This window comes from Aulonocara stuartgranti (genome assembly GCF_965226115.1).
Source record: "Aulonocara stuartgranti genome assembly, chromosome: 14".
NCBI classification, from domain to species: Eukaryota; Metazoa; Chordata; class Actinopteri; order Cichliformes; family Cichlidae; genus Aulonocara; species Aulonocara stuartgranti.
In genome coordinates this window covers 16240400-16252437 of record NC_138950.1, presented here as the reverse complement: position 1 = coordinate 16252437, position 12038 = coordinate 16240400, and the positions used below count along the sequence as shown (strand labels likewise).

Genomic DNA, 12038 nt, shown 5'->3' with positions numbered 1-12038 from the left:
AAAACCCACGAGAGGTCCCGCCCTATAAGGCTGACTGAGACTTATAAATTATCCATTTTGTCCACTGTTTTCGGTGTTTGTCAGATTTCAGTCTCAGAGTGTAAGTCATTTTTTCCATTGTATATATGTCCTCGATTACGTCCATCCAGTCTTCCAGTTTTAAAGGATCGCTTTTCAGCCAATTCTTTGTTATCACCTTTTTGCTTGACAACAACATAATCTTAAACAAATACCAGTCCTCCTTTTTTACATTTTCCCATATTCCAAAATACATTACTCGTGCCTCACACAGTACTTCATACCCCAGCACCTTCGTCATTGTTGCCGCGATTCTTTCCCAATATGATTTAATATATTTACACTTCCAAAACACATGTGAGTGATTGGCGTTCCAGTCTCCACATAATCTCCAGCATTGTTGGGGTGTTTTCAACTGCTTGCTTTTGATATACGGAGTAATAAAAAACCTAATCACATTTTTCCAGCCATATTCTCTCCATCGTCTAGAGCTAGTGGAGTTATGCTGTGTGAGACATAAGGATCGCCAATCATCCTCTGACAACTCAATTTGTAGTTCCGATTCCCACTTTTGTTTAATATATAATGTTTCATTCCTATTCGAATTTTGTAGGCCATCATATAATTTCGACAGAATTCCTGATGGAAGATTTTTATATGCACCTGTTATTGTTCCTATTATACGATTTCTTTCTCTCGAGAGCTTCTTTCTAATTTCTGTATTGTAAAAGTGTCTTAATTGAAAGTACCTAAATAAATCTGATTTATCCAATCCGAATTGTTTCTGTAGATTCTCAAAAGATTTAAATGTTGTCCCATCTATTAATGTACACATTGCTGTAATTCCTTTATTGACCCATCTTAAAAATGTGCTATCCCATTGTCCACTTTGGAATTTTCGAGAGTATGCAGGCCAAATCAGCAATTTACAATCTTCTGTAATTCTATATTTCTTCATTATTGTCCACCAGAGTTTAATAGTAAATTCAGTGATGAGATTTTTGTTCGTGGGCTGGGTAGTTTCTTCTCCCAATCTTGCTTGTGGATGACATGATAGGCAATAATTTAACTCTATATGCTTCCATTTTGAAGTATATTCTGATGAACACCAGTAAACAGTATATCTCAGCTGGGCTGCATAGATTGTGAGAAAAAAGTAGGACCCAAAAGGAAGGAGCTTTTTCATTTCATGCAAATGAGGCAAGGGTGACACTGGGTCAGGGCATTGACTTGAAGGTTAACTGAAGGAATCAGTAGAGGAACACAGTAATCTTGCTGACAAATAGATAAACAGCACTGATCATATTTTTGTGCTTTATCTTTTGCGTTGGTAGCTGAATAATAAACTTCTGCACAATCTCTCACTTACTGCTGCTACTTTTAATTAGGATGCTTTAACATAAGGAGGCACTGCATGTGCACAAAAATGTTGGATAAATTATACATTTTTTATGCTAAATATTGAACTTTTACACTTTTATCATTTTAAAAAAAACTTAGTTTCTTCTGTCTGGATAACAGGAGATTCATTTATTTACTACTTGTGAACGCCATCTTCCAATAATTAACTCAGTGGTATTTCTTGGGATGCTTTACTCACTATCTTAAAAAAAATTGGACTGTATTTAACCATTATATTTAATTAGGGTGGTGTCAATCAAAACTTTGGAGCGCTAATCTGCAGCAGCATTATTGTGTGGCGAGTACTATCCCTTCTTAAGAAGAGGCTAGGCAATAATAGAAGACGTGCAGACCAGCATGTACACTAGCACCACCAGTATTCAGACTTTGTGATAGTAAACACAAAGTGTGCATCACGGCTTGTCTGAGTAAAGCAGAAATCCAGAGAAGATGCTGTCGTCCTCACTGTTGGCATACGCTCCATTCCAGTCTCTGAGCGTCTCCATCCACAATCATTCCTCAGCACCTGATTGGAAAACTAGGCCTGCTGCGCCTGAACACCTCCCTCTGCAACTGGATCCTGGACTTTCTGACAGAGAGACCTCAGACAGTCCGGATCAGTAACAGCACCTCCAACACCACCACACTGAGCACTGGAGCCCCTCAGGGATGTGTGCTCAGCCCACTGCTGTTCACTCTGTTGTGGGCAGAGGGGGACAAATTTTGTCTGGGATAACTACCTTGGCACAACACCTGGTTTGGCAGCATGTGGCGAGGCTCCAAATGCTTTCAGTGTGAACTCCAGACCGCTGACAGGTCTCGCACTCAACAGCCGCTTTATCAGATGACGCATAATGCTCCGACGTGCTAAGGTCACTACATGGGTTACTCCATGTCTCAAGTTTTTTGAGGTGCTTTTGTGATATTTAATGGATCGGATTACTTTTTTTTTTCTCCCCGATATACGATCTAGTAATTTAGGTCAGGGTCAGACCGATATCGATACTGTATATCGGCTCGGTCCATCCCTAGGTTTTACTGTCATTGTTTCTAAAGAACCGGTGTGTAAAAACCGTCTGTCCGTCCGTCCGTACATACGTATGTATATATGTATGTATGTATAATGTCACAAAAGTCAAATCATCCCAAACTGGTTTCTAGAACCTGACATTAAGTACTTTTCAAGAAATCTGCAGCAACTGTGTGTCTGTCTGTGGCTGTCTTGTCAACATGGACCAAAATATCTGAGAAATGTTTCCAGCACCTTGTTGAATCAATGACATGAAGAATAAGGACAATTCTGAATGCAAAAGGAGATCCAACCCAGATTACCAGTATAGTCTTCTGCTGTTGTAGACCATCTGCTTCGAGGTTTGATGTGTTGTGAACTCAGAGAAACTCTTCTGCGTACCTTGGTTGTTACAAGTGGTTATTTCGCACATGTGGCACTAATAATCATGCCATGCTTAAAGTCACTTAAATCGTTTTTTCCCCATTCTGATGCTCAGCTTGAAGTTCAGCAGGTTGTCTTGACTATGTTTGCATACCTAAATAATAAAGTGGCCAATGAGTAAATAGCATAATAAAATATTCCTTTCTTATAAAGTCATTTTAAAGTGCATACCATTTTCTCCCTTTAAGCCCATAGATGAAGCCCATAGCCCACTGATGCAAGGTGGCCCAGGTAAACCAGTTCTTCCTGCATGGCCTTTTTCTCCAAATGGCTCTGTGTAAAATAAGTGTGAGTGGAAAATCTGTCAGGCCTCTGTGGACCGTGATCTGAGGGCCGGGTTTCTTGGTGTACTGGTACTTTGGCTTCGGAGTAGACTTAGCTTCAGTGTAGTACACCACAATGAGAGCAACCGCAACTACGTCCAGTCAACTGACCGACCGACAGTGTTTATAATGAAACAGTTCGAGAGGCCAACTGCGGGGCCAGCGGCAGCAACTGTGGCAAAGCAGGTCCGGAGACCGACCATGGGGAAAGTGGCGATGGCAAAGCGGGCACAGGCGATGACCCTCGGGCGGCTTGGCACGCTGGACGTGGCTTGGCAGGGGCAGGCCTGACAGTGGCTAGTCCAAACAACGCATTGACCTCAGCCTGAGGCATGGCGGGACCAGGCGAGGTGGAACCAGGTGTGGCAGGACCAGGCATGGGCGTAGAAATGGCAGACGGTGATGGTGTATTCAGATGGAAGAGCTGCAGGCGACGGTGTGGATGCCACGGCCGGTTGAGCAGATGACGGCATGGCAGATGCAGGCAGTTGAGCTGGTGGCGTAGCAGCTGCAGGTGGTTTTGTAGGTGGTAGCGTGACAGGATGCAGGACATGCTGGGCTACGACTCCAGCTGATGTGGGAAACCCAGGTGGCTGTGAGGGCTCTCTGGAGCTCCCAGTGGAGACAGGTGATGGCTGTATGGATTCAGCTGATGGAGCAGGATGCTGGGCGGGCTTAGCTGAGCCTCCAGCTGTCACAGCAAACTGATGGCTGAGTTCTCCTGAGCCACCTCTTTCCTATCGGTGGACGAATGTACCATGTCGACCAATTAAAAAAAACAGTCAACACGTGGGATTTGGTTGTTTAGGAAGAGGGAAAAGTTTTAGGAGTGACGGTAACGGCAGCGAGACAGAGCGAGCGAGTGAGAGAGAGAGTTTTTAGATGTGGGAGATTTGTGACGTTTAGTGTGGCGTGTTTACTTAGTGTGTTGTGTTGTCTTGTGTAGTTGTTCTGTTGTGTAGTCGTTTTGTTTTGTGTGTCAGTGAGGGCACTAATGAATGTCACAAAGGCACATTGCAGTGTAAACACTGTCACTAAGTAGAAAACCAGCGGAGTGATACACCTGTTGTCAGGCCTGCAGGTTTATCCCTGCGCTGTTCTGTCTTTTGGTGGACAAAGTTTTTTTTTTACTGGCACACATCATTTGTGGGGCATCTTATTGCGAAACCTGATTGTTCTCTCATTTTAGTTTTAGTAATATTTTTAAATGGTTGTACAAAATGAAGAAAAAAAACAGCAGGTGTATTGGCTGCATTTTTAGATAAATAGTTGTATATGTTTACAAAATGTACAATTTATATTTGCATTTCAAGTTATAAACATTTACTGTTTTTTTTTTTACAGAAAAAAAATACTACTAGGATTTTAAGTTCTTTGTGTGATTTCAGATCAGTAATACTAATGCAGTATGTCAGTGAAAAAAACAACTAAATTCAGTTGAGCTGAAAAGAATGACACCAAACAAGGCAAGGGGGAAAAAATAAAATGAAACACTTTGAGGGTGAAATACAAACATAAACTCAAAAGGAGTCAAAAACGGCTGTTGTATTACAGACCTCTGTGGGTTGATCCAACAAATCATGAAAAATTAGGTTTACATTTTTGTTCATGATAGTGCAGATTTCTGACATATTGTGTAATTTAAGCATCTAACAATGTGATTGTTTTCTAACAAAAAACAGTGTGAAACTTAAGTTAGACTTGTGTTTGTAAATGAACCGCCCCATGTTGTGTAGCTTTCTGGATTTTATACTTGTTGGGCTACATATTTATTTATTATACAGGCTATACAGTACATACAATCAAAACTCACATGTTTTATGTAACTAAAGTGTTTAATTATGTGGACTACAGAGAATAATTAAATTCTAGACTATATTTATATGAAAAACGTGTATACTTACTGCATTTGAATTATTCTAACCATATGTAACCACCTGCATATGTGTTTGGAAAAAAAAAAGGCTTTGATTTTGCCACCCCATTTGATTCCTTTGCCACCCTCATGCCACCCTAAGAAAATTTCTCTAGATCCGCCCCGCTCTAGCGTAGATGACTGGCTCTGCCATGTTTTTTTTTTTTTGTTTTTTTTTTTTTTTCTTTTGCCTGTCCCGTTTGGCTCTTTTGCCATCAGAATTGTTGTCTAAAGGCAAAGAAAGATGCCCAACGGATTTACTTTACCAAATTGACCATCCCAGCCTTGCCATAATGGTCCATTTGATTCACCTCTTATTGTTTATTTTATTTTCACTTACTGAATACGGGACAGACTTGACTGGGGGAAAGAAGGAGAGAAAGAAAGAGGGAAAGAGAAACAAGCTGAGAAGAGGGACGGGGGAGAAGGGCAAAAAACAAAAACCAAAAGAACGGGCAGAAAAAAAAGAAAAAGAAAAAAAAATGCATATATCAATCACCTCGATCACCTGCTGAGAAAGAAAAAAGAAAACAAGCAGAAGAGAACAAGAGTAATAGAATAAACAACATCACAATGATATATGGGAATATGACAGTAAATACTAAATACTAAACATTATTGTGCAGCACATAAGATCAACAGAACACAGTGTGCTTTGAGGTAGGAGCCAAAAAGGGTGTAGTTTGTGGGTGTGATCACCCGTGTGTACACCTGTGAGCATGGATGCGCTTGTTTTTTTAAAAGGTTCCTTCATGTAATGATCTGCTAGAGGGTGTGGGGGGGCCACAGCCCCGTCCTCCAGGGCATGAAGCAGGTATGGAGGAGATCAACACTCCAGACATCCAGAGGCCCCCAGAACACAAGAGACCAAGGAAGACCAACAGAGGGGCAGCCGCGCCTGAGTGACCGAGCCCCAGGCCGAGAGGCCGGGGGCACCCCACCTCCGAAGTGGCCCGACCGAGCCCCAGGCTCCAGGCCCCGATAAACGGCCGCCAAGGAGTGAGCCGGTGTGTACCTGGACGCCCATCCCCAGACACAAAGAACAACCAACGCACCAATGTCTGAGGGAGTCCGCCACTGGCAGGGGGAGTGGTGGGTGGAGATAGGCCTCCAAACCTTGGAGGGCCTGAGATGTCCCCAGAGAGGTGGCGTCTGACACCCAACCTGACATATAGACACAGACATACAGGCACACACAGACACAAACATCCATTCCCACCCTCATGCTCTCATATGCACTTACTCCACACTCAACCAACGTGGAGACAGACATAAAGAGACGCTGTACACACGATCACACTCCCCAAGCGTACTCTAAGCCCCGGGTCTAGGTATCCTTGCCCCTGGAGGGGGGGAACTGCACCCAGACCCAGGTGGTGTTACCCTTTTCCCTGCGGTGGGGGGAGGCAGACCGCCCCGACTCCGCAGCAGCAGGGAGGCCCCACACTCCAGACCGCAGTCGGACGGCCAACTCCTCCTAGCCCCCCCGCTCCAACAGGCAGCAGAGAACGGGGGTGTGTGAAGACTCTAAACCTCCCTCCACCCGCTCATATGTAGTGTTGATGCATGTGTGTTCTAAGGTGCATTTAAAACCCAGGAGGGCATGGAGCTACCTGCCAGAGAGCAGCAGGTAAGCGCATGGTCCCTCCTGCTAGCCCTCAATGTCTACGTGTATTTAAAATTGAGAGGTGGGCAACGACGCCAGGGGTGGGGTGTACACCCTGATGGTAGTTTGGATTCCGTGTATCGTGCCCACCCCCAAGATCCTATATGTATGTGTAATGAGAGTGTGAGTAATGTGAATGTCTAAGTTGTGGGATAAAATTGAGGCAGAGGCAGCCAGAAGGGGACAGAGGGGGGTAGCCTCCTCTGCACCCTGGTGACATACCCCTACTCCAAGGTCCTGCATGTGTGGGTGGTTGTGGTGGAGCGGGAAGAGGGAGGCAGCTGAAGATGGGGAGGGAAGGCTCTGCCATGTTGTTAATGTTTCTTCTTTCCGTGTGTCCGCTACTTTGAAACGCTTGGGTCTCTCTGCCCGCCACAGTTTCAAACTGGTCATGTGACTGCGTGGCCACATCTGATTGGTAAAAAAGTTACCGGAAACTCCACTGGTGGCATGTTATCTAATGTGTTAAACTAATTATTTTTTAAAAAGTAACGAGTCAAATTTTGCAAATGTAGTGGAGTAAAAGTACCGTTTCTTCTTCACAAATGTACTCAAGTAAAAGTAAAAAGTATCGTGCAAAAAAGGTACTTTAAAAGTACATTTTTTTCAAAAACTTACTCAAGTAAATGTAACGGAGTAAATGTAACTCGTTACTACCCACCTCTGCCGAGGGTGACGCGTTTCCCTTTGTTTTTCTTTTCCTTTCTTTTTTGTTAACTGTATCCACAATTGTTCTATAAAAATATTTTGAGTAAAAACCTGCATTCTATCAGAAAGCCACCAGATGGCGATAGCTCTGATTATAGAAATGCACATGAAAAGCTTTCATTCTTGACCTCTTTGAACACTGCTGAGTTTGACAAGTTTGTTATTTTTGGGTTGTGCATTTATTTGCTTTCTTGGAGAGAGTAAGATGAGAAGCTTAATGCCACTCTCGTCTCTGAACAATAAATGTAAAACTGCTAAATGTTTTGTTGTAAATTAGTATGCAGAAAAACCAAAGCGTAGAAGCTTTCTGTCACCTGTGGATACGGCTAGGCTGGCTGCAGCTGCCAGAGTGGTATGAATGCTCCTGACTCTGCACCAGAAAGCAAATAAGAGTGTTTACTAAAATTTCAGATAATTTTGAACCACAGGAATCACAAGGTAGATTCCTGGAGGCCAGCAACACTCAGTTAGGGGTCTGTCACTGTTACAGTCTGGACCTGTTAAAGTTTTAGACTTGCTGATATCCTCAATCCAGCTGTGCAGTGGAAACAGAGCGGCTCCATTCAAAGTTTTTCTGAAACACATCTGCTTGTCACCCACTGTGGCATCTTCTGTACCTCAGCTATTGTTCGCCCTTTTATGTACAGAGAGGATAAAACAGACAATATCCGGATGGAACTATCAGATGAGGATTTATTTTAAGTGTATGTCTCCGGGGTATGTAGGCCCTTAATTCCCAAGTTGTATCTAACAAAGTAATGGGTAGGGTGAAGTTAGTGAGGTAGTGGGGGACTCCCAGTGGTTGTTTGTAATCTGTGCTGTGTGTTGCATATTCCATTTATGTCGAGAAATCCTCCAGTTACACCTGTAGAAATACTCCTTTTTTTCATGGCTGACCTCCAGTCACAAGCTGAATGTACAGAAGTGATTTAATTTTTCTATACAGTGTTGGTTAATCCTCCTTCTGGATGAAGTCGGAGACGATAATCCTGTAATATTTACAGGAGATTAAAAAAAACATTGAATGCTGCTCGAATGTATGCAGAAGCCATTTATCAGGTTTTTAAAAAACATGTTAAACTGCATCTTTTTTACCTTATAGGTTTGTTGTTGTGTGACATGGGAGAAATGAACAGAATATGTCTTTTATTTAAATGTAACTTATTGGGGCAGTATTAGTATATTTGCATCTATGGGTGCGTGATTAATAAAAATAGAAAAGTCAGATGGACTGTTGTGGTTCCTTTTATGTTTCACATGACTGTGATTGTCACGATTTTGCAAGTCAGGAATGAAGTGGAATTAACCCAGAATTTTAGCTGTGTCTACTGTTCTGTATGGTATCCAGTAGGGGAACACTTTAAGGGTGGCTTCTTGGCAGCATATCTTAAGGATGTGTTTTTCATGACGTGGCTGGTGATCTGCTGTTGATAGCATTTTAGGCCTCTCACTTCTTCTTTTGCTCTACATTTGTCCAATTTACTTAAATTTGTAAGGACACACTTCATACCCTGCTGAGGTTTCAATCACCTTTTTGGTGCTAAACTAGTATTTAGTGGCTTTCAAACTGTTTTATCTTAAATATTTTTCCAATATTTTCACTGATTGAACCACAAAATATGTTTCTGTGACAGGCTGCTAATAAAAAAAATGCCTGAAGATACAATTTAAAAATGGTCCTTAGTTATATTGTCTGTAACAAATAAAGACAAAAAAAACAAAAAAAACACATTCCCATGAATATTGTCAGGTATAAGGAGTCGACTAAAAAACAAGAAAAACAAAAGAGAAGCCAAGAAAGCCTCAAGAACTATTGCTCAAGACCTCTTGACTCAAGGAAAAATCAGAGAAAAGAAAAAGAGAACAAGAAAACACACCCTTCCTGTGAAAAACCCCCAGTGATTAATTTTCACTAAAAGGGTTCAAATGAGCTCGAAAGAATAATGCAACAAATAATATTTTACATTTTGTGAGTACAGCTCAACAAAAGCTTATTTTAAACGTGTGCAATGAGGTTGTGGTATTTTTGGCAGTGAATTTTATAAAAACATGGAGTGTCATTCCATTTATTTATATATCTTATAATATCTTAATGTAGATAAACTGCTTTAGGCTCAATCTAAGTTAAACCCATGTGAACTGCAGCCTCGGTCTCCTGTTTTTAACTAAGTGGTACCTGGTGTGGTCTTCTGCTGCCACAGACCATCTGCTTCGAGGTTTGATGTGGTCACAGATGCTCTTCTGCCGAAGAGTAAGTGTCTACAGCCATCTGAAAAACACGGTGGAGGCTCTGCCATGGCCACTATCTGGAAAATGACTGATTGGCAGCTGAATATATTCACACTGCGGTTCAATGAAAGCATACCTGGATTTAAACAACACACACACACAATGGGACACTGTCAGTCATGGATTGGCCTCCCCACAGCCTGAACTTCAGCATTACTAAATCTAAATGCTAAGCTAAAGAGCTTTAAGTGTCCTTCCAAAAGCCTGGAGAAATATTCCGGAAGACTTCTTAAAGAAATTAAAAGAAAACTGCCTCAGACAGTTTGGACTGTGTACAAGAATAACAGTCATCATTCCAAATATTGATCGTCAAGCTTGTTAGAATTATACAAATTTTATTTTTGCCTGATATGCTGTTTTTTCACATTTCAATAAATCGCTGCACCTATTTCTCATTTCCCTGGTAAAATATAAAGACACGAGGGGTGACTCATGACATTTTGCACAGTGCCGTAAGAAAAACAGCTTATAGCAGGCTGCGAGCTGTTTTTGCATCGGTACTACAATAATAAAGTGTAAAATGTGTATTATTTCAATTAGCTTGATTTAACTGTAACTACAGGGGTCCAACAAACAATGGCGACGCATCATCACGCATCTGTTTTTAAGAACAGGCTCAAGACCCACCTTTTTAATTTAGCTTTTACTTAATGTTTATTTATTTTATGCTTATTTATTCTATCCGGTTATTCTATTATTAATTTAGGCTTTACCTAATATTTATTGATTTTATTCTTATTAATTTTTTAATCTTCTTACTCTATTTATATTTATATTGTATCCCGTTCTTATTTATTTTATCGTTTTACCCTGTACATATCCTATTGTGTCATGTCTCCAGTGTTTCCTCGGAGGGCGCTCTCTGCACCGGGGCTGTGATCGACCGTGGCTGCTGGGGCTCTGGGGGTCCTCTCAGCCTGGTTGGGGGGCTCCTTTGCCTCCCTCCTGCTGTGTGCCCAGCCTGGAGGCTGCGGTCTGTGATTGGCTCCCGGTGCAGACGGCTCCCTGTTATAGTGTTTCCTCACTTGGCACATGCGTACCCAGCCCAATTTTACTCTTTAAGTGTGCGTGTGTGTGTGTGTGTGTGTGTGTGTGTGTGGGGGGGGGGGGGGTATGTGTGTATTCACATTGTTTATGTTAATGAGAGTGTGGGGAGTGAGTTGGAGGGTGGGGTGGAGTGGGCTGCTTTTAACCATGTAAAGCACTTTGTGCTACATTTTTTTTTGTATGAAAAGTGCTTTATAAATAAAGATTGATTGATTGATATTGACGTCTTCGGAAGATTATTTCTCTCTCTCTCTTTCTCATTTTCTTCAGACACCGTGAAAACTACAGAAAACACAGTTTACAACGTAAATATCTCTGAAACCCATTAAAGTCTCTCATGTTAGTGTCAATAAACAGTCTCGAGCTAGCGGAACAGGAAAAATGCAACATAACGGATATTACTGAAAATATCCTCTTATCGCCAATATAAAACATTTATACAACATGATATATACAATATACTGTACATGAAAACCATTACCATGTGCGCTTCTTAGACCACATGCACAATAACATTACTGTTGTGGCTGTAGCTCTGTATCCATGCTAGTTCTGACCCACAATGCCATGGATGTGCTCTCAGCTAAACTCTGGTCACGTGACCATCACAAACTCTACCTCAAACAAACTTTACAGCACTTTACACTTTATAACACTTTTAACAAACCCTTCTTTTGTAATCACATATTTTAGACACGTTTTTAATCAATGCTAGCTACACGTTTGTTTTATCCAATCCATTTTTAACCCTTTCCAACAAATATATGAACTAAATGAAATGTGAATCTATCATAGAAACATATAAAACAAACACCTTCATTTTACAATAACAAATAAACAGAACAACTGTGTTTGCTAATTCTAGAAAATATCAAGTTTCCACATTAAACAGATGAAGAAAAATAGTGTTGTTGGGGAGGACTGTGCAACACATCAGTCCAAAACCTCCCACAGGGGGGTCAGATAACAGGTGACTGTGGGGGAAATAAAACACGATCCACATGGTTTTCATTCTCATCAAACGATTCAGTGACTCCTTGTGGTCTCTTGATGAAGGAAGAGATCCCTGCTATCAGGATAGAAATGTTTCCTGTGTTAAAAATGGTCAGTTCCCATTTACTTGTAATTATTCTTCCTGTGATGTGACCATGTCAAAAAAATGCCTTCACAGCATAAAAGACAATTTGCCACATGATGTGGTTTACCATGAAATTAATT

General features: G+C 41.5%; 1 long non-coding RNA gene across 1 annotated transcript; it reads right to left on the bottom strand.

Annotated features, from left to right (window-relative positions):
- Positions 1-5439: 5439 nt before the first annotated feature.
- On the bottom strand, positions 5440-11375 carry LOC309687756. The gene is made up of 3 exons (XR_014270845.1): positions 11302-11375; positions 9661-9849; positions 5440-5621 (listed from the first exon to the last, which is right to left on the bottom strand). It is a non-coding gene; the product is annotated as an uncharacterized lncRNA (long non-coding RNA).
- Positions 11376-12038: the final 663 nt, after the last annotated feature.